At 43.9% G+C, this 27,914-nt stretch overlaps 1 protein-coding gene across 2 annotated transcripts in view; it reads left to right on the top strand.

Moving 5' to 3' along the window:
• The first annotated feature begins 1,840 nt into the window (after positions 1–1,840).
• The window catches only part of LOC117242304, a 252,371-nt gene continuing 226,297 nt past the window's right edge, over positions 1,841–27,914 (top strand). For both annotated transcript variants that reach the window (XM_033508846.1, XM_033508845.1), the window contains exon 1: positions 1,841–2,850. The gene's annotated coding sequence lies outside the window, so the exon portion shown is untranslated. The remainder of the gene's footprint in view (positions 2,851–27,914) is intronic.

Raw genomic sequence — 27,914 nt, 5'->3', positions numbered from 1 at the left:
GTCACTTCGAATACTACCTTGGCTATCTTTCTTGCGCAATGAGCGTCATAAATCAAGTTTGCGCGATTCGGATACGCGCGATATATCAGTGACAGAATATATGAAAAAAGAAAGAAACGAGGAAAAGCAACGTCGGCGTCGGATCCGCGAAGCCATGGCAACCTACCAAAACGCGATCTTCGTGGCGAGTTTAAACGACGACACAAAATACGGTGTACCGACTGCATAAGTAACGCTGTACGACGAAGATTAAAATTTATCACTGAAATTTCAATCGCCACGGTGAAAACGTGCGAATCTTTCTGATTAACAGAATCGCATCAACATTTCTAATTGCGTAATGCAAATTCCTCAAAACGTTTCTTTGAAAGTATAAAAATTTGCTCCTGTATTGCGCGAAACCAAAAGTTAACCTCTCCAAATGAAAGAAAACATCGGTGCAGCTACGCGCCTACATGTGGGGAAAACAGGTGTTGTTTTAAACGAAATCAATAAAAAAGATTGAAAACATTGAGACTGAACGGGCCTTAAACCCCCGAAGTAGAGGACGAAAGGTGCCACGACGAGGACCGAAGCATGGGAATGGGTCGGAGTACGGTTGGTAGAGAAGAGAGAAGGGGCGGGGGGTGCCAGCACCAAGAGTGTACGCCAGTGTTCGGGAGAGTAGCAGTGAGAGAGGGAAGGAGAAAGCGACGGAAAAGAGGGACGAAGCAACGCGCAAGGGTAGGGAAATGTAGGTAGGGATAGCAAGATCGTGAGATAAAAGGAGAGGGAGAGGAAAGCAGAAGCTGGAGGAAAAGAGAAAAGGACAACATAGAAGAATAGAATGCCTGTAGCGATGTGTTTAAGCGAGTTCGAGTGGTTTTGAACATCCGATAGAAATTTTAAATTGGAAGTGTTACTTTAATTTCAAAAATTTTTAGAATATTCAAGATACTATATAATATAAATACTCTGTTAAAAATAATGAAATATTTAAAAACCGTAAAGATTTTCGGAATATTCGAATGTTTCGATGATAACTTTAATCCTAACCTTTGTTAATAATAAACGTGTATAATGGACATAATCCATTAGGCTATGTTCGCACTATCGACAATTTGTCGAGCGACAATGTAGGCGGATTGACGCGACTGCAGAACGACTGTTTTGTTATTAAAATCGAAGGAAGAAATCGAACTTTCAATCGATGCGAGCGAAAGCGACAAAACTGTAGCGCGACAGTGGTGTTCTCTAGTGTGCGCGCATAGCTTAGAACTACTATAACGATAGTGTCTTTTCAACAAAAAGAATAATAAGCTACTTCGTGTATAAAGCTTGAAAAATTATCGGTTTTCGGAGACGTTCGAGTGTTTTAAATTCCCGTAGATCGACGATCCCGTTGGAGAGACTTAAACTCGACTAGTGCTCGAAGCGATTCGAACATTCGTACTAGTAAATTGCTCGAAAACTTGCGACATAGAGAATATCGAATGGCCATCGCTAGGTTCGGATGGGGTTTGCGAGGGGAAGGCGGTTGACGAGGGTTGGGAAAGCCGAAGCGTGGCTCCTCCGGGTGGGGGTAGTCGGTACCTCGAACGACTCCATGGGTCTCCAGTTCGCCCTGCCACGCTCAGTCCGACCCGGACGTTCGAGGGAGACGCGTCCTGTCTTCCGTAGTACGTACGCGTCATATCGGTACGCACGTTGTCGCCGTTGATAGCGTAACACACAGAGCTAGTCTCGATCTGTCGTAAATAACACACAGGACAGGATCATCGGTTGGAGGCAATACTCGATCGTACGATTTACGGATACAAGAGAGGGAGATAGAGAGAAAGGGAGGGAGAGAGAGAGAGAGAGAGAGAGAGGGAGAGTGGTGTTATATACTGGCTACTCTCGGACTGTGGGACTGGTACGGTGACCGCGTCGCACGAGGTTCGCAAAGAAGGGTGAGAGGGAAGGAGGGAGAGAGAGAGAGTGAGGATTCAGAAGAGCGGGGAGAAGAGGGAGAGAACGCGAAGAAAAAGCTCTCTCTCGCTCTTTCTCTCTCTCTATCTCGACTGCCTCGCCGGCTTTCCACGGCCACGAATCGATAACACGCGACCGTCGCCGCGTCGGTCGTTCCTCTCTCTCGACCTCTTCTCGACGCTCGCTACACTCGTGCACGACCACTCGCCGCGACGATTTTTCCCATCGAATAAGCGTTTAACTCGTGTCCTTTCTCAATCGTCGTTGTCGTCGTCGTCGTCGTTGTTGTTTGTCGTCCTATCGCTTTTCCCCATACTACACCACTGGGACGAAAGAATTTGCGAAGAGCTGTGTGCGGTCGTGTTGCGCCACTTTTGACGGTCGCGTGCCGCGTAACGTGATCGATACGATCGATGCGAGCAGTCGACGACAAAACGGAGCGGCGCGAGATCGAGAGTCGAAGCGATACTCTAGCGACAGGTCGAGGAAACCCGCCAAAATATCAGCAACGATCTGGCTTGTTTGGACTACGGTTTCCAGTCGTCAACAAGGAATAAGAAAACACGTCAAAAAGTGATTCGTGTTCGGCAGTGCGCGGGGTAAACGGAGGTAAAAGGCAAACGAGAGCGAAAGGAACGTTGTTGATCGGCCGCCGTACGCTCACAGTGTTTTGTTTATTCGTGGAAGAGAATCGGTCACTGGATTCCCATTGTGCGTATCTCTGTGTGCCACGTGACGATCAACGTTTGTTTATTTTGGTGCTTTTTGTCGCCGTTTACCTTGTTTGGCTATTCTACCCTGGGCCTTCTATACCAGATTCATTTCTACTCCCTGGAATCATCAACAAGGTTATCTTGCTCGCGGATGTTCGTCGATATCGCGCGTGCCGATCCTCGAAAAGTAAGTAAACACTTTCTCCGTTGTTTTCTTGTTTTGGTAAACACGACTCGTTAAAGCCATCGCGGGCTTTCTCCACTAATCCCGGCTTGAACTTTGCACCGAAATTATTGTACTTGTAAATTACCCGGTTGGCGTACGACCAAATGGTCGATGCTGCTAATTTAACTGTACGTTTTCATTAGTACGCGAGCCAGGCTCGTTAATTCGAGAATCGCAGCCTCTCCAGCTCCCGATAATTCGCACGGCGCTCGTGTAAACTAGGAACACGACCATTGACATCTTCGCTACTCGTACGAGAGGTGTCGTCTCGTTCGAGCTAATTCACTCTACTTACGGCTTGAATTGTTTTAAGCTCGATTCACCGAACGATTGACCGTATTCGCGCGTGTAAATTCCATTTGATTAGGGTCGGTATTACGAAGTTACGTTAGGTTAGGCTTACTTACGAATCAGAGCCACAGTCGAAGAGATCGACCGCCAGTGGTAATTGTTGGGCGAGATATCGTAGTTTTTATGGAGGTATTTTTATCGCGCACTTTGCCGTCTAAACGCGTCGACAAAGCCCGTGACAGAGCGCCGCCGGCGACTTTGTAGATCGTTCACACGGCGAGATGTTTTGTTCCGCAGCCGAGGAATTAATCGATCGTAAAGAGGCTAATGTGAACGATACGCCGGCCAGCCGTGCACGGAGAACATTCGACAAAGGAAAGCGATATATCATGCGGGCGCATTCTCTATTCTCTTCTGTTCTCCCTTATCGTCTCGCAAAAGACGCGTCCTTTTCTCCCGTAACATTAAATAAGAATGCTGTGATATTAATCTATTAAACCATAAACTTTTACAATTATAGGATTAGAATTTAATAAAGGCAAATCAATTTTAGTAAGACTGATTTAATTTTAGTTCTGGCATGGACGAATATTATCTATTTCTAATAGAAATGATTCACTAATGAAAAAAAAAAAAAACATCGTTCATTACTTCAATTTACAAGTAAAGAGATTATTATATCCGGAAGACGAATGAAAAAGATGCAATTGACTTATTTTGCTCGGCAAAATCGGCTCGGTTGTAGCATGAGTGTAGAATATTTTAGGATTTATATATATTATATAGAATAAACTAGCAGGCTATGTTCCACGTATTCCATCTTGAATGCAATTTTTAAGATGGGAGGATTGCGTCTGAGAAACAAATGCAATCAGTCTGCTTTGACTGAACGTCTTTCAAGGGGACCTCGAACGGTCTCCGCGGATCTGAGAGTGAGTTAAACGGCGCATTGATCGAGATACCCACTATCGTAGATTAACATTTCTCGAAAGAGAGGCGATTGCGTCACATGAGAGCCGCGCTTAGAGTCTAGGTGGAATTGAAAAATCGATTTCGGGCAGGGCGTTAATAAAAGATTGGACGTCGAACGTTAGGCGGACAAAATATAGGGTAGAGAATCTGTAATTTCGTTCTTCGTGGGATCCTCGAGTTCTCCGACGTCTCATTAGATTTTATCGCAGCGGGGTTCTACGGCTATAGTCGAGTACCGGATACTTGAGACTTTATTCCTGGCCATAGTCGAGTCACTGAAAGTTACATACTTCTGAAAAGTCCCGCCAGATTCTATTGCCTTCGAGGAGAACGCGACAAACTCTCGACCGTAGCAACATTACTATAAAATGCGCGAACTCTTCTGGATTACGTTCGAATTTAAGCTCACTCGATTAACGCGATATTTACAATCTTGGAATAACGTTCGAGTCGTTAGGCGACTAGTATCATTGTCGCAAAGATTCCTTACTTTAACAATTAAAGATTTTTAGTGGCTAGACACGATCGGTTTAATCTTATGTGAGATTAGTCCAGACAAAAATTCCGAATACGATAGTATTTTTTATAACAATGTTGAAATTTGAAACATACGTTACCATCTACATATGAGCATTTCGATATTCCAAAGAATATATTATGGAGTAAAGCTATATTAATATCTTTTACCGTACAATAAAGTACCTATTGTTGAAAATATCATAAATTTTCATTAATAATGAAATCTTCATGAAAAATCCTCTTTTATACAGAAAAATATTTTATTCCGTGCACTGCATGAATCTTCAGAAAATAATGCTCTTATCGCGAAAGCGGGCTAAAAGAGAACGGTATGTTTAACGCCGTGTTTTCTCAACATACGTGTCTTTTTTCCAAAGATTATAGTGAAAATAGTTTGACAATAGTCCCTCAGTTCCTACGAGATACCAAAATACTTTCTACGAGTGTACCGATTACATCACGTTGCTCACAACGAATCAGAGAAACGTTTCGTAATCGTCTTCGTTTCAGAGCAAGACATATTTCAAGCAATGGATTTAGGGATTTGGGTGTCGTGGCTATTTTTTTCTTGTCGTTGAAAATGATGCGTGGCTGCAGTTGATCGGACGACACAGGGTCTCTTTTCGTCGGGGACGCAGCCGATGAGGTTACGGTGTATTTATTTTTAGTCAAGGCTGAAGAAGGAGACAACGAAGAGACGGAACTTTGCCTTATTGTTGGATTCTGTCAAGTTTGTTCGCAACTACGCACTGAGATATATAAAGTTTCCTGCACGGCACAGCTCTCACGGTGTACTTTAGCGCGCTTAGCACGGTAAGACAATATTGACTTGGTCGTGTCTCCCCAGAAAAGCTAGCAACTTTATTTTCAAGGGTTTCCGTTATCGGTGAAATCGCTGAATTAACCACTCGCACGATATCGTTTCTCCTCCTGTTCTCGAACAGATCGACCAACCGTTCTTTCATTCCGATATTCTTTTTTTTTTTTTCTCTGCGTTCTCATGGAACGTTCACCTATTCTTTTCCAACACTACGCACACAAGAAATCGATCGGCTTCCATGACCTCTTATAATCTGTTCATCGGTACGTTTTTAACAAGCAACGCAGGTAAACTTCTCGCGCTTCGCTTCGCTGTTCTTATTGCTTCCGCGGTCTTAGTAACAAGAACGGAAACTTATTTCGAGCCAAAGACGAAAAGTAAGCTGCTCGTGTTCTTTGCTGGCGAAGAATTTGTCCCGCTTTTCGAAGCATGCATTCACCGGACACGAAAATTATATCCTTACACGATAGCGTTGTAACGAAAGTTTCCTCGAGTAGGTTCTATAGCTTTTCCTCATTTTGCTGTGCACTTGAATTATCCTGAAAGAAAACTATAAAGTCAGCACAATTTTTCGTTTCGCTAGAATTTTACAAGTCACTCTTTGTTTTGTACATGGTTTTAAAAATTATAATGGTGTAAGTCAAGATTTTCAGAAATTTGAATGTAGTCGTTACGTGTTACAACTTTCACAGGTGTCATCCCTTTAGTTTCATAATAATTAATTAAGTAGCAACTTTATTACGCACAACGTTTAGAAAACATGTTATTAGAAATGCTAAATGTTATTAGAAAAAATATAATGTTTTTTTTATGATAATAGATATAAAACGCTATTGTATGGAAACAGAATATGACTTACACCATTTCATCATGACAGTTGTGTCCCATTATAGTGCTAATGAAATTTCAAAATGTTTTATATGACTCATATAATGTGAACATGAAAGCTTTTTAAGATGGGTCTCCAAACACTTTTGTGCGCCAATGTATTTATCTGTCAGCATGTTCCTAAAATAACTTAAAATAAAACACTGATATAAAACGCACAGGTTATCTATCGATAACGCGTTATCTATCAATCGAAGTAGAGAAACGCACGTGTCGGCGTTTATGGCTTTTACGATTGTTTTTATCTTTGGATACATGGTTGGCGTCATTCGGATTAGCATATTTACCAGCCATGGTATAATTGACCGGGCCCTTTCCCTCGTGATAAATATCGAAGGGACAGGGTCCCCCAACCGGTTTTCCCGAAAAGAAGCTCAGTGAACTTGTCCCATACGGTTACGGGACAAGGCGAGCGTACACGTACGCTTATTTAAATACCAAATAGAGCATTCCCCGCGAGTCTCGTGGCCTGTGATTTTCATGGCGGACGGCGGCGTTGCAACGAGGGTCCGTCCTGGCGTGTCCTGAAGGGAGCGAAGCAAAGGAGAGGCAGGGGTTAGCCGGTGCGCCCTCAAACGAGGCATAAAATCGGAGATGAGTCTGTCGTCGCGAAACGAGTTGCCCTGCCGAGAGAGAAAAAGGGTCGCAAAACAGTTTCGAAGGGTGGCCGGGTATTAATCAATCCAAAAGAATCGCGCTCCTCCGCGAGATCCCGCATACCGCATGCCGCCATTCGTTTCGACGTACTCGCACCTACATCCATCCAAGCGTAACATGCAAGCATTACGTGCAACTGTTACGCGTTGAATATAAAAGAACACACGAGAGCACCAAAAAGAGCGCTCAACCCTTCGAAATTTATATTCTCTCGCGAATGACCTGACCACTGTCCCGATTGAATCTCCACCCCGCCACGGAGAAAATAACAATCGACGATATTTCCAAACGCGATGCGCAATGTTGCGCGTAAAGTTCAAGTATGTTTTACCGCGCGACGGTCGAGTAGGAATTTTCGCATGAATTTTGGCTCGTTAAGCGATTCCCGTGATGATTGGAAATGGAAAAATTTGGAACGCGGTTGGAAGGCGCAAAGGTTTTCAAATGATTGAAAGCAACAACGACACGTCCGTCTTATACCGGGGATAAAATCGTTTCCGTGTTTTCGTGTCGTTTTGGCCGAAAAATGTAGCTTCACCGCGAAAAACGACGGTGAAAAATCAATCCAGTTTCGTTCCCATAGAAGTTTCTGAAACTGGTGGAATCGCGCGGCGGTGGCCGTTTCGCGATAACGGGAGGGCATGATCGGCACACGTGCCTTTTGCATACGTGTGTATATCTGGAAGAGCAGGTGGAATAGAGTGGAGAGGAGTGGAGAGGAGCGGAGAGGAGCGGAGAGGAGCGGAGAGAAGCGGAGAGGAACAACGAGGAACAGCTCGCATGCTACGACGCGTACGTGAAACTTCGCTTCTCGTTTCTTTTTGTTTTCTCCCCGTGCGCCAATTCGAGTGCCGCCCACTGCGAAACGAGCTACGGGACGGCGATAACAATGGGGTTGTTTTTACGAGCATCGTCGACGATCGGTCTCCGTCGCACCCGTTGTTGGTCATTGGAATCTCCGGCTCGGCCGGCGCTCGGACCCTCGACACACGAATTAATAACCGTTCCAAACCGCTCCGCCGCCGCTTCGGAATTAAAATATCCTTGCCGTGGTTGGTACGAGCGACAAATCCACAGAGGGCGGCGACGAACAGAGGAAAACGGGAGGGCTGCTCTGGTCGACGCGACAGTTTGGCTGTCGAGGGGGGTGGTAGCGCGGATTGTCCGCAAGAATTAATCACTCGTCCAATCTGCGCGAAATCACGCCGTGTAATCACCTCGCGAGGTTTGTTATTAGCGGTCCGCGGCGCGTAAAGTACGAACATGCGGTCGTCGCTGCGTCCAAGCCCGTACACTACTATTTTAAAAGCTGCCGGAAATGGAAGACTATCGAAACATTGCGATGCTTGTATCACTCGGTATAGTTTTTTGTTTTTCGTTTTCATCGCGAATCTTCCATTCCTCGTATTGAGTTCTCGCACACACGTTATCAACTTTTCCTATTTTGGATCATAACGGCAAAAATATCGTCGGAACCGCATCTGTTATTTCGTAGAAAAATACGTTCGCAATGTTGGCGATGTAATCGATGCTTGTTTGTCTTGAAAAACGTATTCACCAACGAGACTTCGCCGCTTCGTAAATCTAGAGCTGGATGAAATATTAGGAGTAAATCACGCGTGTTGATTGCATCTGAATCCTGCAATTACTCTGTGCTCCGATTGCTAACTTGACCGTGCGCGATGCGTTAATCGATGGAAGTTTCAGTTGGATTTTCGTGGTACACGTTGTCTAGCGAATGTTTCATTCTTCCTGCAGATTTGAAATTTCGACGTCAATTTCAAGACAAAAATTATAGTAGAAAACGGAATGGTAGGGGATATGGGAGCCAGTTCTAATTTAAAGAGAAACACGCGTATAAGTTGGATCTAGTCAAAAGCGTCTCGGCACGGAGGAGTATAGGAGAGGAAATAGCTGCAATGGAAGGAAGCGAGAAGGAGAATAAAAGGGAAAAAGGAAGCCGGACTAAGATAGATAAGACCTCGTTATGGATTCCGGCAGCGTGCGCTGCAGGACGTCCTCATTGCTCGAAGTGTCCTGCAAGATACGAAATAATGTCGGTGTGCATCCTGAGACACAACGATAACTTATCCCGTCTACGCCCCGTAGAATTTCTCCTATCTGCCTCTCTCGAACCTTTCCCCTATCTCTGCTTCCGCGACCTCACCTCATACTTCCAATCTGCAATGGTCGCGACAAGCCTCTCTTGCTCTTTTCTTCCATCTCCCTCCATTCTGTCTCTCTCCCCTTTTTTTTCTTTTTCTTTTTTGTATTCAGCCTTACGAACAGTGTTCTTCAGCTTCGATCCACATCGAGGTCCCTGAATCTATATCGTGACCTCCGCCACGTATGGAGACTCGCATTTGGCCGGTCGTAGTTGAAATAGGTTTAGTTTCGAAATTTCCCCGGGAAGAAACAAGAATTCTCATTAACAGTTTCGTTTCTGAAAGTTTTCGAATTAAGCAAGGCTGTTCTTTCGCGATCGTTTCGGAACGTATTTTTCCCTTTTATACATAATTACTCACTTCCATTTAGTAGGCCATTCGCAACTGCGCTCATTGGAATTTTCTAATCTTCTCGCGATGGCTGCTTCAACGAACATTTACACTTGTACAAAAGTGTACCAGTTATCCAGAAAGCTGTTACCTGAAGCGGCAGACGAAATGGTTCACTTAATTAACAGCTTGTCTCCTGATAACGTAGCGTAGGAAGTGTTCTTTGACAGTGCGCTTTGGGTAGACGACTAATTACAGGGCCGAGAAATAGTAGACGATTTAATTTATCCATTCCAGTGACTTCGTTTAATTATCTTACGCAATAATGTCCCCTTCTAAGGAGGTATTCGAATACGTAGTAAGTCAAGTCATACTTGCGCATCACGAACGAGGATGTGGTAGGGAACATTTTGTTCAAGATGGTTGTTAAAAAGTTTCTCTTTCGCAAGGAAATTCCGTCTCCCATAAAATGAATCGAATTAACTTAAATATGATACTTGGTAACAAAAATCTGCTACTTTTGTTTGTGGTTTAAAAATATCGATATCTAAAAACTTTAACTAGGTATTACGCTGCATTATTGTGAATAAAGTATTATTTGTTGCGTTGGAGAGGAATCATCGGTAACCGCTGATTTTTCAGAGTTCACGATTTCATCGAAGTTAGAGAAAGTTCTACGCTATTATCATATCGATCATTTAGGTATTTATACTGCTTGAATGGCACTGAAATGTAAATGTCACTTGAAGTGGAATTTATAGAAGAAACTAGGTTAAATGAAAATCGGAATAAATATACATTTCAAGGTGTCACCGAATTATCAGAATTGACGGCGTTCAGGCCACGTTCCTTTGGAATAAATATCTCAACAGTTTGCATGCATCGCAATATCGAATGATACCTCTGATGAAGCTAGCTGCAAGCGGATGCTCGGTTTAGAGTTGAAATGGCAAAAGTCAAGCGTGTCGCTCGTTTCATCGGCAGTTTGGTAACGTTTTCTCGGTTTCCTGCCACCGGATGCACCGACATCGCGTGTTCTCGGTACAATGGTTCCCCGAAGAATTTCTTCGCAGTGTATTGCAGTTTGGAAAGTAGGTTCTCGTAGTGCATAGATATGGGAGAGAAATCGCTCGGCTGCATTTCTCCGGGATGTCAGAAGCAAGTTCCCGGCACGGGTTTGCTACGTCGCAGGTCACTTCGAAACTTTCCTCTCTCGAACGCTTGCCATGCTTATGTCACGAAAGAAGGTGGCTAGGTTAGAAACAAGTAAGAAAAAAGAAGGGGCGAGGGCAAGGTTGAAAAAAAAAGCGGGTTAAAACGGAAGACGGCGTTGAAGGGACGCGGCGCAACACTCGGCAGCAGCAGCAGCAGCAGCAGCAGCTCGACTCGCGCCGATGAAAAATTCACCTCGACGATAACTCGAGCGTTGCATTTTTCATAGAGCCGCGGAACTTTCTTATCCATTGCTTATATCCGGTGTAGTTTTCCACCCAAACCAACAACCACGCGTCTCCAGAGGCTGATAAAGGTTCATGCAACCATTTGTTGTTCCACTTGCGTTTACACCTTTTTCCCCGATCATACGCTTCTAATTCTTCCTTTGCATCTTCTATCTTACCATCTTTACCAGGGCTTGCAGAATGTGAAAAAGACTGTTTTCCGATGACATCGTTTTGGAAGTTATTTCCATTAGATTCTTAAGCCATTAGACGCCAATGTGAAAATAAGTCGCATCATTCGTTATTCATTGCACGAGCAGAAAATAATCCTGTTCCTAAAGAAAGAGAGAAAATTAAAACTAATTATCAATCCAGCAGTGCGGTATCGTGCTGCGATCCCGCGAACTTTAGGAATTATTCGTCAGGTGTCCCAAATCCGTCCGTTTATGCAAACTTGGGTCGAACGTGTCCCGCGACTTCCGTGTATAATTAGGTTTCATTAAAACAAGACTTTCTTTGATATCCGCGACGTACAGCTACTTTGAGAGAACTTAAGTGACTCGAACAGATGAGGGGGAGCGGGGATGAGGGGGAGAACGAGCGTTCTATAAGTAAGTTGAGTAAAGTCAAATCCGACCGTGAGAACGTCGATAGGATTTGCTCTGGTGACTGTAATGGAAACCGTATCGTTTTCTTCGCCGTTTGCATATGCAAATGCCCGACGAAACATCTGCTAATTTCTTTCGATAATTCGCGCGGATGATTGATCGTGAATGGTGGCCAGGTGCGCATTTATAGTGGAACAGGATTAAAGAAAATGAGGCAGAAAAGGCAAATGGAAATTGAAGTACGCGTGGTCGACCGGTCTCGCTAAAAATTCATACCGACTTTTTCATTGATATACTAACACACGTAGATACGCAAACACACGTAGATACGCATGTACATGCATCCTTATTTACATATCGTTGGCATCGAACCGAAAGTCGATAGTTACGTATTTACTAGTCGCAAATTAACCGAACGAACTTGGCATCCGAACAGTTGCATTGCATTCATATTATGCGAGCTTTCACGGCGAAACTTTGGTTCGATGACATTTCGTCCTGCTGTCTTACCGAAACAAGTACGTCTTGATTACTATTTTTATCAGAGACTAGCAAATTCCAGACTTTACGTAGATATTCATTCAGTTTGCTTTTTACTCGTCCATTGATTACTAACTATATTTTCTCGGTTACGTACTAATAAATTTAAATCAATTGATATTTTCATTCCAGAAGGTTCTAAAATTATTTCGTGCCGAATTATAAAGCAAACGTATGAAATTCTAACTTCTGCTCGTCACCAACGAACTGAATCGGCCGGTCTTTCAATGTGATATCGCGTTTAACACAGTCTATAGGCGCAGTCAGAAATAGACTAGCCAGCTCAGATTCGTTCGCGCGAGACGTCCTCTCGATGACAGTTCGACACGTTCCATCCGGCTGGCCTATTTTCCTTCCAATTTTGCATTGGTCACGCTATACCGACGATAAAAGCGTTACGTACGAACGGTCGTCGACGTTGATTATGTACTCGGTGCGACCGTGAACCAAGCTTGTTTTCCATAACGCTTAGTTACCATAAGTTTCTTAGCTCGCTGTCAAATTACCGAGGAGATGGCAAAAAAGTTGATGCCACCTACCGAACAAGTGTTCCAGGGACAAATTTAGTGCATGTAATTGAGACGATTATGCGCGGACGATCAGACATGGAAATTCCGAGAAGAAAATGGTTGGCATAGTGTTCTTTGGATAATTTTACAGATTCATGAAATACGAAGATTTATGTGAGAAAATAGAGTCGAAAGTATTTTTATCTTCCTTAAACCCGGGGATAGCGGAAATAAAACGATGTTAAGGAAAATCGAGAAATCCAAGAAACAAAGCAGACGCATCGAAGATTCGTAGGAAGGATATTTACAGTGGTTCATGGCGGTACGATTAACTCTTAGGGAAAGTAGATCGAGCCGTTTCTGCGATTAAATATGCATGATTTGAGGTGAATATAAAATACCGGGGAGGATTCGACGTAGGGTGCACGCCGGTACATCCCCGGCATCTGTGCTCGAGGATTTAAGGACGAAGGATTCGTGGGTCCCGAGGGCGAACGGTGGAAGCACGAGAAACCAGAGGTTAAAAGAGGAGAAGCGAGTAGAGGAAAGGAAAGTGGACGAGAAGAGGTGAGGGGAAGTGCAAGGTTGTTTGCCTTCCAAGACTGAAGGGGCTCCGCTTGCTTATGAAGTCTGATCGCGTAAGATGCTTCCCCAGCTCCTGGAACCTCCTTGATCCTCAGATCGTTCTCATTCTCGTTCTGCCTTTCATTCTAGTTTTCTTCTCTTCGTTTCTCTTCGCTTTTCTTCTTTACCTCTGGCTCACCTTGTTCGAACGCAAAGGGAGCTTCGGTGTTATCTGTGTACGTACCTTATTCCTGGTTATCCAATATCTGTTAGACGTATAACGAACCAGGCCAAGGGAAACGGTCTCAAAACGCGGCTACTGCAGTCGCGAAAGTTAATCTTATTAATTGAGAGCCGGATTCTTCGGTGAGTTCTTGAACACGGGTTTGATGCTTTAAATTGGATCCTTTAATTTCTTTCCCCCCCCCCCCCCCCCCTTCCCCTGCCATCCCGCGCGACGTCGCCGCGAACATTCGTTTTTTGTGCTTAATATCGTTGCTGTACTCTCTTTCTTCTTTCCTGATCGTGAATGTAAATATCATCAATCGTTTCGACGAGATTCGATAAAAAATACAAGAACGTCGAAATCGTAGTTCGTGGAACAGTCGATATTTCCCATTTACGTTGTCATTTACCGCGTCACTTTGATGCATATTTCACGGAAATTGTACGTTAAGAACGGGATCGACGATATCAATATTCGAGCGCTCTATCGCGGATTTTACTACTATATGAAGCCAGCCGAATTACGACAATTTAATAATGCAGCATGTCTAGTTATTCATTCGATAGAAAATAATCCGTTGGGCTGTAGGAATAATTACTGTAACGTTAGTGTAACAGTATTATCGTTGGACAGCGCGCAATATTAATCATCAAGGGTACTGTAGGCTGATGTACGTTATTACGTTTACATGACCATAGAAAGTGGTATATACCCACGGCATCATTAACGTGGCATGTTAATACACTAATAACACTTTCCTAACAAAACTGTATCAGGGGAGTCTAATTCGCAATTTTCGTCCCGCGAATGAGATCCTTTAGTCTCTCTCGAACGCGTTAATCAGAGCTGATCGATTCTTTCGTTTATTATCACCGGGTATTAAACGAAAGTGTAATTATAAATGGCGTGTAAATTGTTTCGAACGAACTCTAATCGATCTTCCTATGTAAATTGATTTTAGGATAAATTCACGGTCGATTTTGCGCTGACAGTCGAGAAAAGAAGCAAAACCAAAAGAGCAGGGAATGCGAAACCACCGAAAACTCTCGATCGTTCATCCACCTCATTAAGGATAGGCCCTTGTGCGGGGGCGTTCACCTAATTTAAATATTCCCCCGGTATTGGCCTCCCGAGAGTTTTCTAATTTAACCACGGCGCCCCCTATCGGTTCTTCCCTCCTTCTCGCCACGTTCCGCGACTCGTTAAAGTCTATTAAGCGAAGGAGAAAACGCATAGTCGAAAAAGGGTTAGATGGGCGTGAAAGGATGAAACACCGTTGACTCAAAGTGGAAGTAGCTCGGCGCCTAGGTGAGAGAGGCAAGCGATGCAATAGCTGCCTTCTCGCTGGCGTCTCCAGAAAATTTTGTGGGCCACGTATGCTTCCCACGTCGTCCTTTCGTGAAATTTTCCACCTCGAAGGATTCGATTCTATCGCACGTGTTTGGCCGTGCGAATTTTAACGCGCCAACAATTTCTCATTCGCTCAAGGTTCGGAAGAACTTGCATTTCACCTCACAGGATTCCTTTAGCTCGCTTTTGTTCTGCCGCTTTCTTTGTGGTTGTGACTTGTTCATCCAATCGGTTCATTCATAATCCTTTAGAACGTGACACGAAACACTCGAGACATGAATTTCACAGTGTTTGCAAAGCTTATCCGTTCTAACGTTCCAAAGATATAATATAACCGACTCGGTGAATCAGCTCTGTTTTTCCCCTCGATCGTAGAAAGCGAATTATCACGTGTTAGAAGATTCTGCATTGAACGAGGAAATTGGTCCGTTGTACAGAGAAGTTGTGCCTTAAATCGAGATTTCCTCGAAGTCTCTTTTGACATAAATCATCGTTGGATAGACGGTTTTGGTATTAGCTAGTCTCGATTAATACTAATGAACCCGGGTCGCGAAACAACATTTATAGGTTCATAAACGGGCTTGATCGTTATTGATATTCCTCCCTTACAGCCATCAATTAACATCGTGGCTGGTGCGTCGAGGGCGGTTTTACGAATTTGGAAGGGGTATTTCTGGTTGGGTGGCAGCTCGTTACGCCGGGCTCTCTCTCCCTTCCTTTCTCTCCCTTTCTCTTGTCCGGTGGACGAATAACCGCACTCATACACGCGTACAATGTTGGTGGACGTACAAAATACCGCGTACAAGGCGCGGAAACGCTGCAAGAGGAAGGAAGCAGATTCCATTTGCGGCTAAATGACTGATGCGCCCGCGTGTTGCGCGTCACGTTATGACTCTGGACGTGCGATGATATATCGCTGTAACCATCGCGCGCGCACACACACACCGACTCCCGTTTCTGTGTACCTTGCACAAACACTCGTTAACGGTCATGAGAAAGATGTACGTCTGCGCGTGGTTATGTGCGGTCTACGTATGATACGCGCGCATTGCCTTCCTTCTCTGTGGTCACTATCCTAAATGGAACATCCTATTTCGGTGCTTTTAACCGTACCAGTCTTTCGAAGATTTCCTACCAGCCGGCGGGCAATCTTTCCCTCTTTCGAACCGCGTTGGACGTGATTGATGAATCGGAGAAAAGAGACGGCGAATCGCGAAATAGTTGGCGACGCGGGAATAGAAACATATGGTTCGAGTCGTTCGGTCGACAAATTAACGTCGTGGAAGCTTTCTTTCTCGTTTCTCCGGGGCTTAGTTCAGAAATATCTCGCGCAATCAAAGTAACACGTCGGACGTACACAATGGCGTGCACCGATGCTCGAGCGTTCGTGGCTCAATCACGGGTAGAAACTCAATAGCCGTAAGTGCAGAGGCTCGGACACAAACGGACCGAGTTCGTATTACAGCGTGATATCGCTAATTATATATTAGCTTGGTCACTGCGTTACCGGTCGATAACGCAGTGCCCCCGGTTTTGTAGTTACGGCACTGGCAGAGGTTGGTGTACATATTCCGGTACTGACTGACCCTGCCGGTCCTGGCCGGAAGGGTCGCTACAGCGGTTCTGTGTATATACTTGTAAGAGGCGCGTAATTTGACTATCGGCCTCGGTGGCGGCGGCGCATCACCGCGAGATTACTCCATTATACCTCCATAGACAATGGAAACCGCTTACGTGCCCGTAAATGGCTTCGTCTACCGCGAGCCAGTCCCTTCCGTTGCTTGCCTGCCTCCCTTTAAATCTCTCCATCCACTCTCGGCTTCGGCGTCTTCCTCGCGCCACCGTTTTCACCCTCTTGGCCTTCTCTCATTCCGGCACTCCTCTCTCGTTCTCCTTATTAAACCTCCACCCCCGCATCCCAGCCCGTCTTTAAACGGCTCCGAACGTCTTTAAACGGTTGCGCACCGCTGCGGAATCAATTTTCGGCTGGTTAGATTCGCGTCACGATTTCGAATTGATAATTGCGACGGTAAGAAGGAAGGGAACGATCGAGGGAAATAGCGAGTAAGTAACGCGTTTCCCGTCTGTCGGACAGCTTTCATTTCCTGTCTCTCTCGCTTTATCTACGATCCAAGGTCAATTTTAGCGTCACAGCCTGTCAAAAGATGGCGTTGTTTTCTTCAAAAGTGAAATTTTTCTGTGTGTATGTAGCCTTATTAATTTCATTTAATCGGACGAACGGTCTTCGACATAAATCCTGATGATATACGTCCTAAAAGATTAAGAGGTTGACCTAAAAATTGATTTTTCACCAGCGAGATATCGATTCACCGACCTAGTTAGGGAGTGCCTCGTTAAAGACGTCGTTCCCGGTCGTTTAACCACCCTGACGACGTTACGACATCGTCACGTGCTCATGAGACGCGTTCAAACACATCCTAGCAGGGTCGCTAAGGTTTATTTACTTACAGAGAGAAGATGTAGAGCAGGAGAGAGTAGGGAAGGGAAGGATCAGCGATAAACCGAGGAGGAGTGGCTGTAATCACGGCGGGGTGCGCGAACGACGTATCGGTGCGTTCTTTGTTAGGGATGATTTATACTGGATATTCGATTCATTTACAAACCGCTTTGCGCAAATTGATTCGGCCAGGCTCGTTACCCGCCACAGATTTTGCATCTTCGTCACAACCAGGGATGGAGGCGCACGAAAGCGATTTATTGCGTGCCAGGCGAAACGATCGATTCATTGTTTTAACATTTAGATAATGTTTGCGCTTCGGCAGTGCCGCCTTTGTTGCGTGTTCGATGTGGAAAGAAAAATTGCGGATTAGGTGATAAATATTGTTCTTGCTTTTTGCGCGTGTAATTATTTACATGCCTGTGATTAACCGATCGCGATTCGGATAATCGAGTTGCTAGAACATGTGTATAAACAAGTGGAAATAACTTTTTCGAGAAACTTCTCTCGCTCGGCTTTCAACTTTCGAGGGTAATGCAACATTTAGTCCTAAGATAATGCTTGAGAAAATAGTTGCATCGTTATAATCTTTCTGACAACACTGTCAGAATTTGAGATCTGATAAGACATAAGGATCCTAGTTTAAGAACTATAGAGACTACAAAAATTACTTGTACATTATTGTATTTATTACAACGTTTATGTCAATACTAATTAAATAGTTTTACTTACATAAAATTTCCTATTATTTAATTATACTTTCATACGAGTATAAAAATTTAGTACTATGAAAATAAAGTATAATATGTATTTAATTAAAAAACGTTTTGCTGGAAAACGAGGGTATATGCAAATAGTATTTCTTGTAGGCGCTGTATACTTAATCCACTGTTTTTAAATTTAAGTATCCTACAGTCTGCCCTAATCGATTACGGTATTCATTTTGAAGAGAAAAATTCATCGTGCGAAGCTTAAAGTGCCGAGATTTAATCATACGAGGTTACTAAATATTCCCAGATTTCCTCGAATGTATCTTTACGCCTATTTATTCCTTTCGTCTTGGTAAAGTATAGCGACGAAAATCTCGATATCAGCATAAGCAAGATACGGCACTGGGTAGCTGCAATAGCTGCACCGGTCGTCCCGGTCCTCCTGGACGCCCTCTCTCCTGTCGCCTGCATGGCTAGCATCCCTCTGGAATATTAATATGACGCGAAATATTATAAGCCGCGACAGTCGACGCCACGGGAATACTAAATATTATCCTGCAGGACCCGACGGTGACTTGATGCTCCTGTTGGCGCTTACATTTTGCTCTTGGCAGCAACCTGCATACTATTCCCATGCACGAAACATGGTGATAAACTGCCCTGGTTTACGTATCACTATTTCTCCATTATATATAAAAAGAACTTCTACTCACGACTCGATCACAAGTACTAAGAAACGTGTCGTTTCGAATAATCACACGCATTGCACGTAATTTAGTTAGTTCAGTTTATTTTCTACCGACAAGACTGTCACTGGTTCGCGCGAGGCAAGTATCTGTTAGAGGTTAAATCGCGCGAAACCCTCGAACGAAATAACGGGCGAATGCCTTTTTTTCTCCGTCGATGTGTCATTCTGTCTGTCCTTTTATACGAAGCATCCGGTGGAGAAGATATTCCTTCCGGCGGCAATCGAAGAGATACATATACAAGTCAGAGAAAAGTTTACGACGTACGAAGTATCGGACGTACCCCCGGAGAGAAATAAAGAGATTACGATCGGGATGTGGTTTTGTTATCGATCGACTCGAGAGATGGTAAATGATATGGTTGTTCCACGCGTGGATGACAGGATAGACACGTAAGGCAGGTCCGGGTGTTTAGCAGGACATTTATTGGATAGCGGTTGGTGGCGGCGTGCACGTCCGTTAACAGGTCGTTTTCTTTAATGGCCAGATAAACCGACGGACCGTCGACCGTTATTTCAGCTGAATTACTAGCGTTGACCGTAAAGAAAAGAAGAAAAACTCGCGCGTCTTGCCTGGCTAGCCGCGCTATAGATTTTTTCCCGCGTGCGCGTAATTAACTCTCCACTCGAGGTCGGACGAGGTAGGAAGCAGCGTGTTAGAAAACACTTTTAGAAAACGCGCGAGGATATGTGTAACGGCAAGGAGGAATTTACTATACCTAGACGAGGAAAAACATTTCGTTGGTGCTTTTAATGGTTATTACGAGACGGGAGCGCGTAAGCACGTAGAATTTTAGAGTGGTCGTAAAAGTAATAAAAAATAAGAGAAACTCGCGAGAGAAAGAGAGGGGAGGTTAAGATACACCCTATACATTTTACGTTATTCTACGGAAATAAATCGCGAAGCGTTGTGGTAGCAAATAGCGTTTAAATTCAAATTACCGAAAAAGGAATGGAGAGGAGTTTGCTTCCGGCTGATTTTAATATACGGCACTTAATGTACGTTCATCGCGGTTCCTTCCAGACACGGGAGGATCACGATGGTGAACGACCGGCTAAAATTATGCAGACAGGTCAGTCGCTGACGCTGATCTTATTACTTTATCGTTCGCAGTCTACGTCAATACGCTTTATATATTTTACCGCACGTAGCACCAGAGATGGCTGCTGAAGCTTCTCTAACATTTTTAATTCAATGCGGCCGCTCGTGGATTATTATGCATAATACAGTAACTTGGCCACGAATATAGAGCGTCAGCCTGCTTTCCTCTTCTCGGCCGTCTATCCATTCCGCTTCGTCTCTTTATCTTGAAATTTTCGTTGAAAAAACGATAATCCGTTACGGTGTCGTAAGAAGACTACAAAGGGTGAATCGTTAAAAACCTCCAAGCCGCGGAGTGGAGCGTTCAACGTTCTCTTCTTCTTCTTTTTTTTTTTTTTTTTTTTTTTCTGGAACGACGCTCGGGGTTGTTTACGACATTCTCGTCCACTACTCGTGGCAATGTTTAAAGACTAGACGCTCGCCTGTGTACGAATACTTTATTAAGAGTATTTTCTAGCGTGAGTTAACAATGCGCTTTCGCTTAAGATCATAGACATTTTACTCAAAGAAAGATTTCTTATTCAAAGAAGAGTTTCCTATTTATCGAATGAAATTCGTACCAACCACTTTTTCGGCTGGAACAGAATATCTATAACGAGAATTATTTAATTCGATCGGATGGGTAGACATCTCTTGGCTCGATTAAGTAACTGAGAAGAAAGTTTCGCAAGAAGATCCAAGCTTCCAACAGCTCGACGAAGAAGAGGAATATTTTTCTGCGGCACAACACGTAATTTGTGGTGGCTATAAATCCAGGACGTTCCACGGGGGGCGCGGATGAAAGTTTCCTTCGATTTTTGGCAGAAGGAGGGTCTATGGACTGGGATGGAGGAGCCAGGGCAGGGGAATAGATGGCGGAGAGACAGCGTCCTCCGGAGGATGCAGAGAAATCGCCTGACGCTCGGTAATTTATGCTTTGACCTCGTTCTTGTCGTTCGACGGGGTGCGCGCATGTTGTTACGGAAAGATGGTGCGAGATAAAAAGTCAAAAATACACGGTGATGCGGGGCTCTTTTCTATCTGTCCGAACTTTGCTTCCTCCGCGAGAAAAGTTGGCTGTTTCTGCTGGAATTTATCAAGCTCGCTGCTACACCCTTAACAGTCTCCGTGGAATCAGTGGGAAATAAACGCTGGAAAACAATGGTCGATGCTGGGTAGCGCGTTCTTAACTGTCAAGATGTGTTCGATGGTGAGGATAGTCGGGGACGGCTAGAGGTGTGCAGCAGGGCTCCAGATGCGCGACTCTACTCGAGCCAACAAAATGCTCGAAAAGTTTGCTGGCGCGGTGAGAGGACACGAGCGAACGTGAGAAGCCAGAGCGGAAAAGGAAAGTGATGATGCGCGCCGGGAACACCATGGCGGAGGAGTAGAAGAAGCTGGTGTCGCTTACGAGAGGCAGCTAGGGACGAAAACAGTGTTATTAAAAAGCGGCGAAGAGGGAAGCGACGGTGCGGCCGGGTGGAAATTCTGGCGGTGGTGCAGAATCGACGGAAACGTTGCGGAAGCTCGAAGTAGAGTTACTCCGAGAAAAGAAGAGGTAAGGGAGCAAAGGTGGGAGGCAAAAGACCGGTCGTTAGGTAGCGCCGTCGTAAAATTAATTACGCCTCGAAACTGTCTTAATTAAAAATGTGTCCGCCGTCCGTCAGCCTCGCTCCCCTTCCAATGTACTCACTCTCTCTTTCTCTCTCTCTCTCTCTCTCTCTCTCTCTCTTACCACCTTTATAACCTCCGTCACCTGCCTCAGCTTCTGCCCTCGTATATTCAGCAACTGGCTCGTTCTCCTTTCCATCAGGAACGAGATTCTCTTCTCTTCTCTCTCTCTCTCCTTCTCTCCATTTTACCTTCTATCTTCTCCGCCTCTTCAGTTCCTCCCTCTCAGCTCCTCGATTCTCCTCCTTCTCTCTAAACCGTCTTTCGCTTCGTCTTTCTCCCCGACACCCTTATTACCTACTCGGTCGCGAGCATAACGGCACCGCTATGAATATTATGTCATTATGCAATCTCGCGGTGCATGCAATGGCTCCATGCAAGCTGCAGCCTATAGCGGCGTGCATGCGTTACATGTACGTGCGATACACTTGCAACCACCGCGGTGGTTCAGAGCTCGCACCTTGTGACTCGATTTCGACGGAACGTACGAGAGATTTGATTGTTTCTACGAGACGTAAAGGTTACGAAAATATTTGTCACTCCCTCTAATGCTTCTGCTACGGATTTCCAATATTTGTTCGTTATTTCTCGAACCGTTTATATTCAATACAGAACTTCCACCTTTCTCGCGATGTATAGAGATATTCCGTCGGAATTATGTTGAATAACCGAGGTAAAAGGTTCGTGTGGCGAACAATTTTTTTTGCGAGCGCACGGACTAAGGCGAGTAGAGCTGTAACTACCTTAACCACGATATCGTATCCTTTATTTTGATAAAGCACGTGGAAACGAGCGGTCTTATCTAGCGATTTCATCGTGGAAGTGGTCGCACGCTCTCGAGTAAGTAAAATAGGACCGCGGCGGTTCACGCTGTGACCTGGTCACTCGACGCAAATCGGATCAACGATTTGCACGTTAGACGAATTACCACCGGAGCCTTTATATCGTAATCGGGACTCCTCGACGGAACGACGACGGTCGCGTTTTGAACAAGCAACAGGGCCAATGTTTAACGACCGGACGGACGAATGCAATAATCTACGATGAGGCCAAATTATTTCATAATTTACACGTTCGTCATTGAAATTGTAATTTTCCTGCTGGCTGGACGACGAGTAACGATAATATATGTATTTGACGCGGTCATAAATATGGGACGACCCGTTTAAGCGGAGGCGCAGACGTAATTTATTCATTTAAATTAGAGTCCCGTGTATACAATCGCGTGAAATTAATTGGAGGAAGCGCGCAATCATCGCATCGCGTCGCAATGATCATATTTTTTTCTTATTAATGTAATTAGATGACATCGACGTTTCCCCTGCAGCGTTGGTCTTTGATTTTCAACGGGGTGCGGCTTGAAACGCGGTTGAAAGGAACAAAAGAAAAGGCGACTAAGCAGCCCGAGAATGATAATGAAAAATAACAGGGCTATTTTTCAGGGTCGGTTAAATCATACGAACAACATTAATCCTTTCCGACATATAAGGGAAATAAACCTGAATTAACGAGCGACCGTATTTACTTATTTGCACTCTTACTGTTCCTACGTGCAACTTAATTTCAACGAATTTATATTTTTGTTATCCGGCAACGTAATTAGCAGCGCCCGGTTTACGGGGAATAAATTTCGGTTGAATTTGTAGTTTTAAAGCGGCAACGGTGAAATTACTCCTCGCTCACGCCCCCTACCTTCCTCTCTTTAAACGTTTAACGCTCGTAATTATTGTTCATTACCAGTGGCCTTAATCTCGTCGTGATCATTGTTGACTTATCAACAAGATTAGGTAGCAGAAAATTACGCTGAAAAAAAAATGGCTCGCTAGATAGTACGAAACACTGGGTTTCTTCGACGAAGGGTAAAATGTAGGCGTCATTATCGCCACTCTAAATGCCTTTACAGGAACCTGGCTGTATGTATGGCATAGTTAGGCTATACTTGGGAGGGGGACACGCGAGAGAACTTTTGCACGAACGTTTTCTATACACTGGGTGCTCGGAAACGAAAAGGTTAACACGTAAGGCGTTTCCTAAATCTGGAATTATTTCGATGAATATCTTGTAACTCGAAATGCATATAGGCAAGGAAGTGATTATTTATATATGCGATGTTTGATAATGCAAAATTATATCGCAGCTGCTTGGCTTCTATATTAAGCGCAAGATACTTGATGCGAACACAAGGAGATCGTTGCAAACCTAAGCACTTTGGTGTATTGAAATAGGAAGAGAGAAACGTTTACGAAAAGTTTCCATATCGTTTGCAAGTATTTATATACTTACTATACACTGCGGTTAGAAGCGGAAAGGTGGATGTAACGATGAAAACTCGACCGATGAAGTAAATTCATCGTGATATTTTCTGCGACCATTTCGACCGGATACAGCTGCCTCGGAAGGATGCCGAAATGTGCAGTGAAATAGGTCGAGTAGCCAGCGTGCATGAATATTCCCTGCGTAAATAGAAAAATTTCTTCGCGCCGGAACTCAAGCGTTAAGGAAATTTTTCAGTGGCAGCGAACTAAGCCAGTTGTCAAAATATTTCATGCGAGCACAGAGCCGAGCTTAATGCCAACTTCCTGCTTCGTATTTTTATTGTTATCCACGATAATCGTGCTTTCGGTGCATTCTGTTTTCGTGCATCGACAAGCTTGTGCGTTAACTACTGTTCTGGAAATAATATCCGACTTTCGATTCGATGAATATCTGGCTAACAGGCGAATGGAAGGAATCGCGAGCCAATTTTTCTGTGATTCTGTATAAAATGTCTTTTATTATATTCGTATTTGCTTCCCTACGTTTCTCCCAGTGATTTCCTGGACTCAGTAGGTGCTCGAAGTCTAAATCGTCTTGCTGGCCATTTTCGGCTCCTTATATTTCCCCGACGAAGAAAGGACGAATGGCGAAATTGTTGAAGGATCTATAATACTTTTCTCGACGTAAGCGAAGCCAATTTCCACATTCCGAGGTCGATAAACCTAAGATGCATCGCGCAACAAGCCACAGAGCCCGCACAGCCTGACCAATTACCACTCGAGAATGCAAGTTGCGCCACTTGTGCAATCAATGGCATTCGTACAGAGACGACCTCCCCGAGCAATTGTATTCTCGCACGGATAGAGAGCAAGGGACAGGCCTATTATGATGGTTATACTTCGAACATACAAAGGAACCTGATACGGAATTGTGCACTGCCTCTTGGATATACGATATGTCCAGTCGAAATATTAAATAGAACTGTACGCGTGTGCTGTGCATCGCTAGGCGACCCTTTACAGATAAGTACAATACTTACTTCTATCAACGCCTAGTTCCCAACTCACTGAACTCAACGAATGAAAGCGTTCTCCTCCGTCCGCCCTAAACAACAACTTTCGGCCCTTGTTTTCGTTACAAGAGACTATATGTAACAGACAAAACATTGCCAGGCATTGTCTCCCATGTTTGATAGTTGGATGAGTTTATTTTATTTTACATGTATTGTTATCTATTTTGATTTAGTAAATTGACCAGTTCGTTGTTTTTCATGGAAATTACGTGGATTTATAAAGGTATATATTTGTGGATCTAAAGACTTTTTTGTACAAGTTTGTTCTTCTCTTTATTATTATATATCCTTTTCATATGTTTTTCAGTCTGATTTCTCAGATATAAGTAGTCTTCTGCTTTAGAGATCGGTCGTTCTACCGACTGGTTCAATCTTTTTACAACAACACATAATGAAATGAGTTCTCTACTGCAAACGATTTCCAGAACGATCATTACTGTTTTAATTTCTTTCCTCTCAATAAGCTCGAAAATTTAAAATCATACCTCTGTAAATATATCATTTTCACCTACCACTTTTCTCAAGCTTTCGTCCGTTGCTTCAACACTGGGCTACTTGATTGTTAAACTGTTTGTTATTTGGTTGTTAATACCGTACCATAATAGTTATGTTTGCGCAATGTCATATGTCTTCACCGACGGAAGCTAAGAATGAAACGTAAATACTTCTTTCTCTCTTTCATTTTGCTTCCTCTTTTTACTCCGCTTGCAAGCTATTTAGTCGCGAGCGTCAAATGTGAAAATTAACAAGAAAAAGTTTTATCGCGTTACAAAGCATTAAAACGAGGCGCACGGTTGATAACAGAGCCGAAGCGAAGATCTCGTTTTTGGAGTACGAGTGAAATGGACGCGAGAAAAAGAAGAAGGATTGCACGCGTGCAGCGTGTACGCGCGCGCGCTGAACAAAATGCGGCGGGTCGGTGCATCCTGATACGGTTCTGTATCTCGAAGTGCAGGACGTGCCTGAAATATGTACGAGACGTAAGCGTATGAAACTCGCGGGATATCGTGTTGCGCACCTTTTGTTTTATGCAGGAAATGGTTTCCTTGCGAGTTGCGACGTTCGCCGCTGCTGCATCCCATATACCCAGTGTACGCATAAGATATCGTACATTGTTTACCGGTTATGAACACATGGGATTGTCCCAAGACCCAATTGTTGTTTATTTCAATGTGAACAGCATCGGAGATATGGCAATTACGAGGCACGATTGCGTCGTTATTTTTTCAAAGGATGGGTCGTAATCTATATAGATCTTTCTCGTATGAATACAACGATCCGAATTGCAAAATTCTTTTCGTCGTCGTGCAACGTAGGTGAAAATAGAATTTGTCTTTATGCAAATTTATCTTTAGTGTACTTTAAGAATATTCTAACACCGGGAATGTATATGAATGTTTATAACGCACGAGATGGATCGATAATCGAGGCCAGAGATTAAGATTGTTTTAACACTTATATTCACTATATTTTTAAGTGAGTATCAGTAAATCAAATTTCTACAATATTTATTCGAATAACAAGAAGAGACCTGAATGTTCGGACCGACTGAATCATCTAGAAGTTGGAATCAGCAAAGGTTAAATCCACTCGGAGTCATAAACTACGGTAGACAGGTTGCCTCGAATTGCTTGGGCGCTACAAGACTCGCGTAAGTGGAATCTCGTGAAATCTCTGAATCAAATCGGTCGGCCTCGAATAGCGGACAGTAGTGTACAAGTCTGGTTTCGTGTAACATCGGTTCTGTTTGCAACCAATTCTCGAATTAGTCGCAGTCGGATTAATCCCAGTTGCGAAGTATGCACGAACGATTCGATCAGCAATGAGAGATCTCGAAATCTCTCGTCGAAGTAGGAATTGTGCTTTCGACGCGTGTTCCGTCAGCCATTTCTCTTCTCTTTCCCATCTTTCCCCTTCGTACTTTCTTCCCTATCGCATTCGTTCTCTATTTCTACGTCTACCCACGCACTTTTTTTACCTTCGTTCCATTTGTTCATCTTTTATCTCATCTCCGCCCCTACGGCTTTGTTCCCATTTTATCTTCGATTCTTTGCACTCGACTTTTATTTATTCTTCTAACTTCTCCTAATCCTGCACGCACATACCGCACACAGAAAGGATACAAGATGGGAAGATGGGTTGAGGGACAGAAATTGGAAAAGCGATCATGTAAAACGCAGAGGGGTAGAAGAGAGAGAGAGAGAGAGAGAGAGAGAGACATGGTTGCATAGCTGTCAAGCACAACGCGCACCGGTTACCTGCTTCAGCTCCTGTTCACGTTTTACCTGCTGCCACGCTCAAACGTCCGTTCGCGTTGTCGTTCGAGCGTGAAACCTGCGCCGCGCCGGGGCTATGTACCTGTACGTCGCAAACACCGAGAGGCCCTGGTGTACGTGTATCGGTGCCGCACCCGCACCTGCACCCTTCCACACGTACACGCGTGTGCACACGCAATACAGCACTTTGAACTTTCTAAGACCGAGCTGTACCGGCTCGATTGTATCGCGGCTCGTCCGCCTTGAAAATCCGGCTCTCCCCTATTACTTCCCCGGATCCCTTCGTCAACTTGAAAAGGAACGTGAGACCATTTCTTGACCGGCTCTCTATAATTGGCACAATACAATCCTTTTGTCTTCTTGTTCATTCCTTGCTTCGGCCTAACGCAATTTGCTCCCTGGATTCTTCTCGTTGAACTGTACCGTCGAGTTGTGAAACGTATGATTTATTTACACCTGGCACTCTTTTTACACGGTGGGTGTGTACCGTTAAAAAAAAACCGCGTAAAAAAATATTGCGAAACAAAATTGTTAAATTAAAGTAAACGATAGAAATAGCAATTAAAAATATAGCATTGCATTGGATAACAACATTTTATTCGATAAAGATATGAAAAAAAAAAAGGGATAACGTTTTCTTTTTTTCAAAATTCGTCTCCTTTATCGTCTTTATTACATTAGAACGAATGTATTTTCTTATTACCGGAAAAGAATCACTTTCGACGTTCGAAATATCCTCCATCCGATACAAATTGCTTTGTATCAGTTGTGACCACGTATGTTTTGTTTTTTCTTTGAATAATGCTATATAACAAACCATGCAAGTTCTCAAATCATTTCGAAATTGTGTAAATTTCTTGAAATTGGTATCATTTACA

Source organism: Bombus vosnesenskii, unplaced genomic scaffold (genome assembly GCF_011952255.1).
Source record: "Bombus vosnesenskii isolate JDL3184/JDL3185 unplaced genomic scaffold, Bvos_JDL3184-5_v1.1 scf7180000016273, whole genome shotgun sequence".
Classification (NCBI taxonomy): domain Eukaryota; kingdom Metazoa; phylum Arthropoda; class Insecta; order Hymenoptera; family Apidae; genus Bombus; species Bombus vosnesenskii.
Note: the sequence above shows the minus strand (reverse complement) of the source record. Positions and strands in the feature narration are given on the sequence as shown.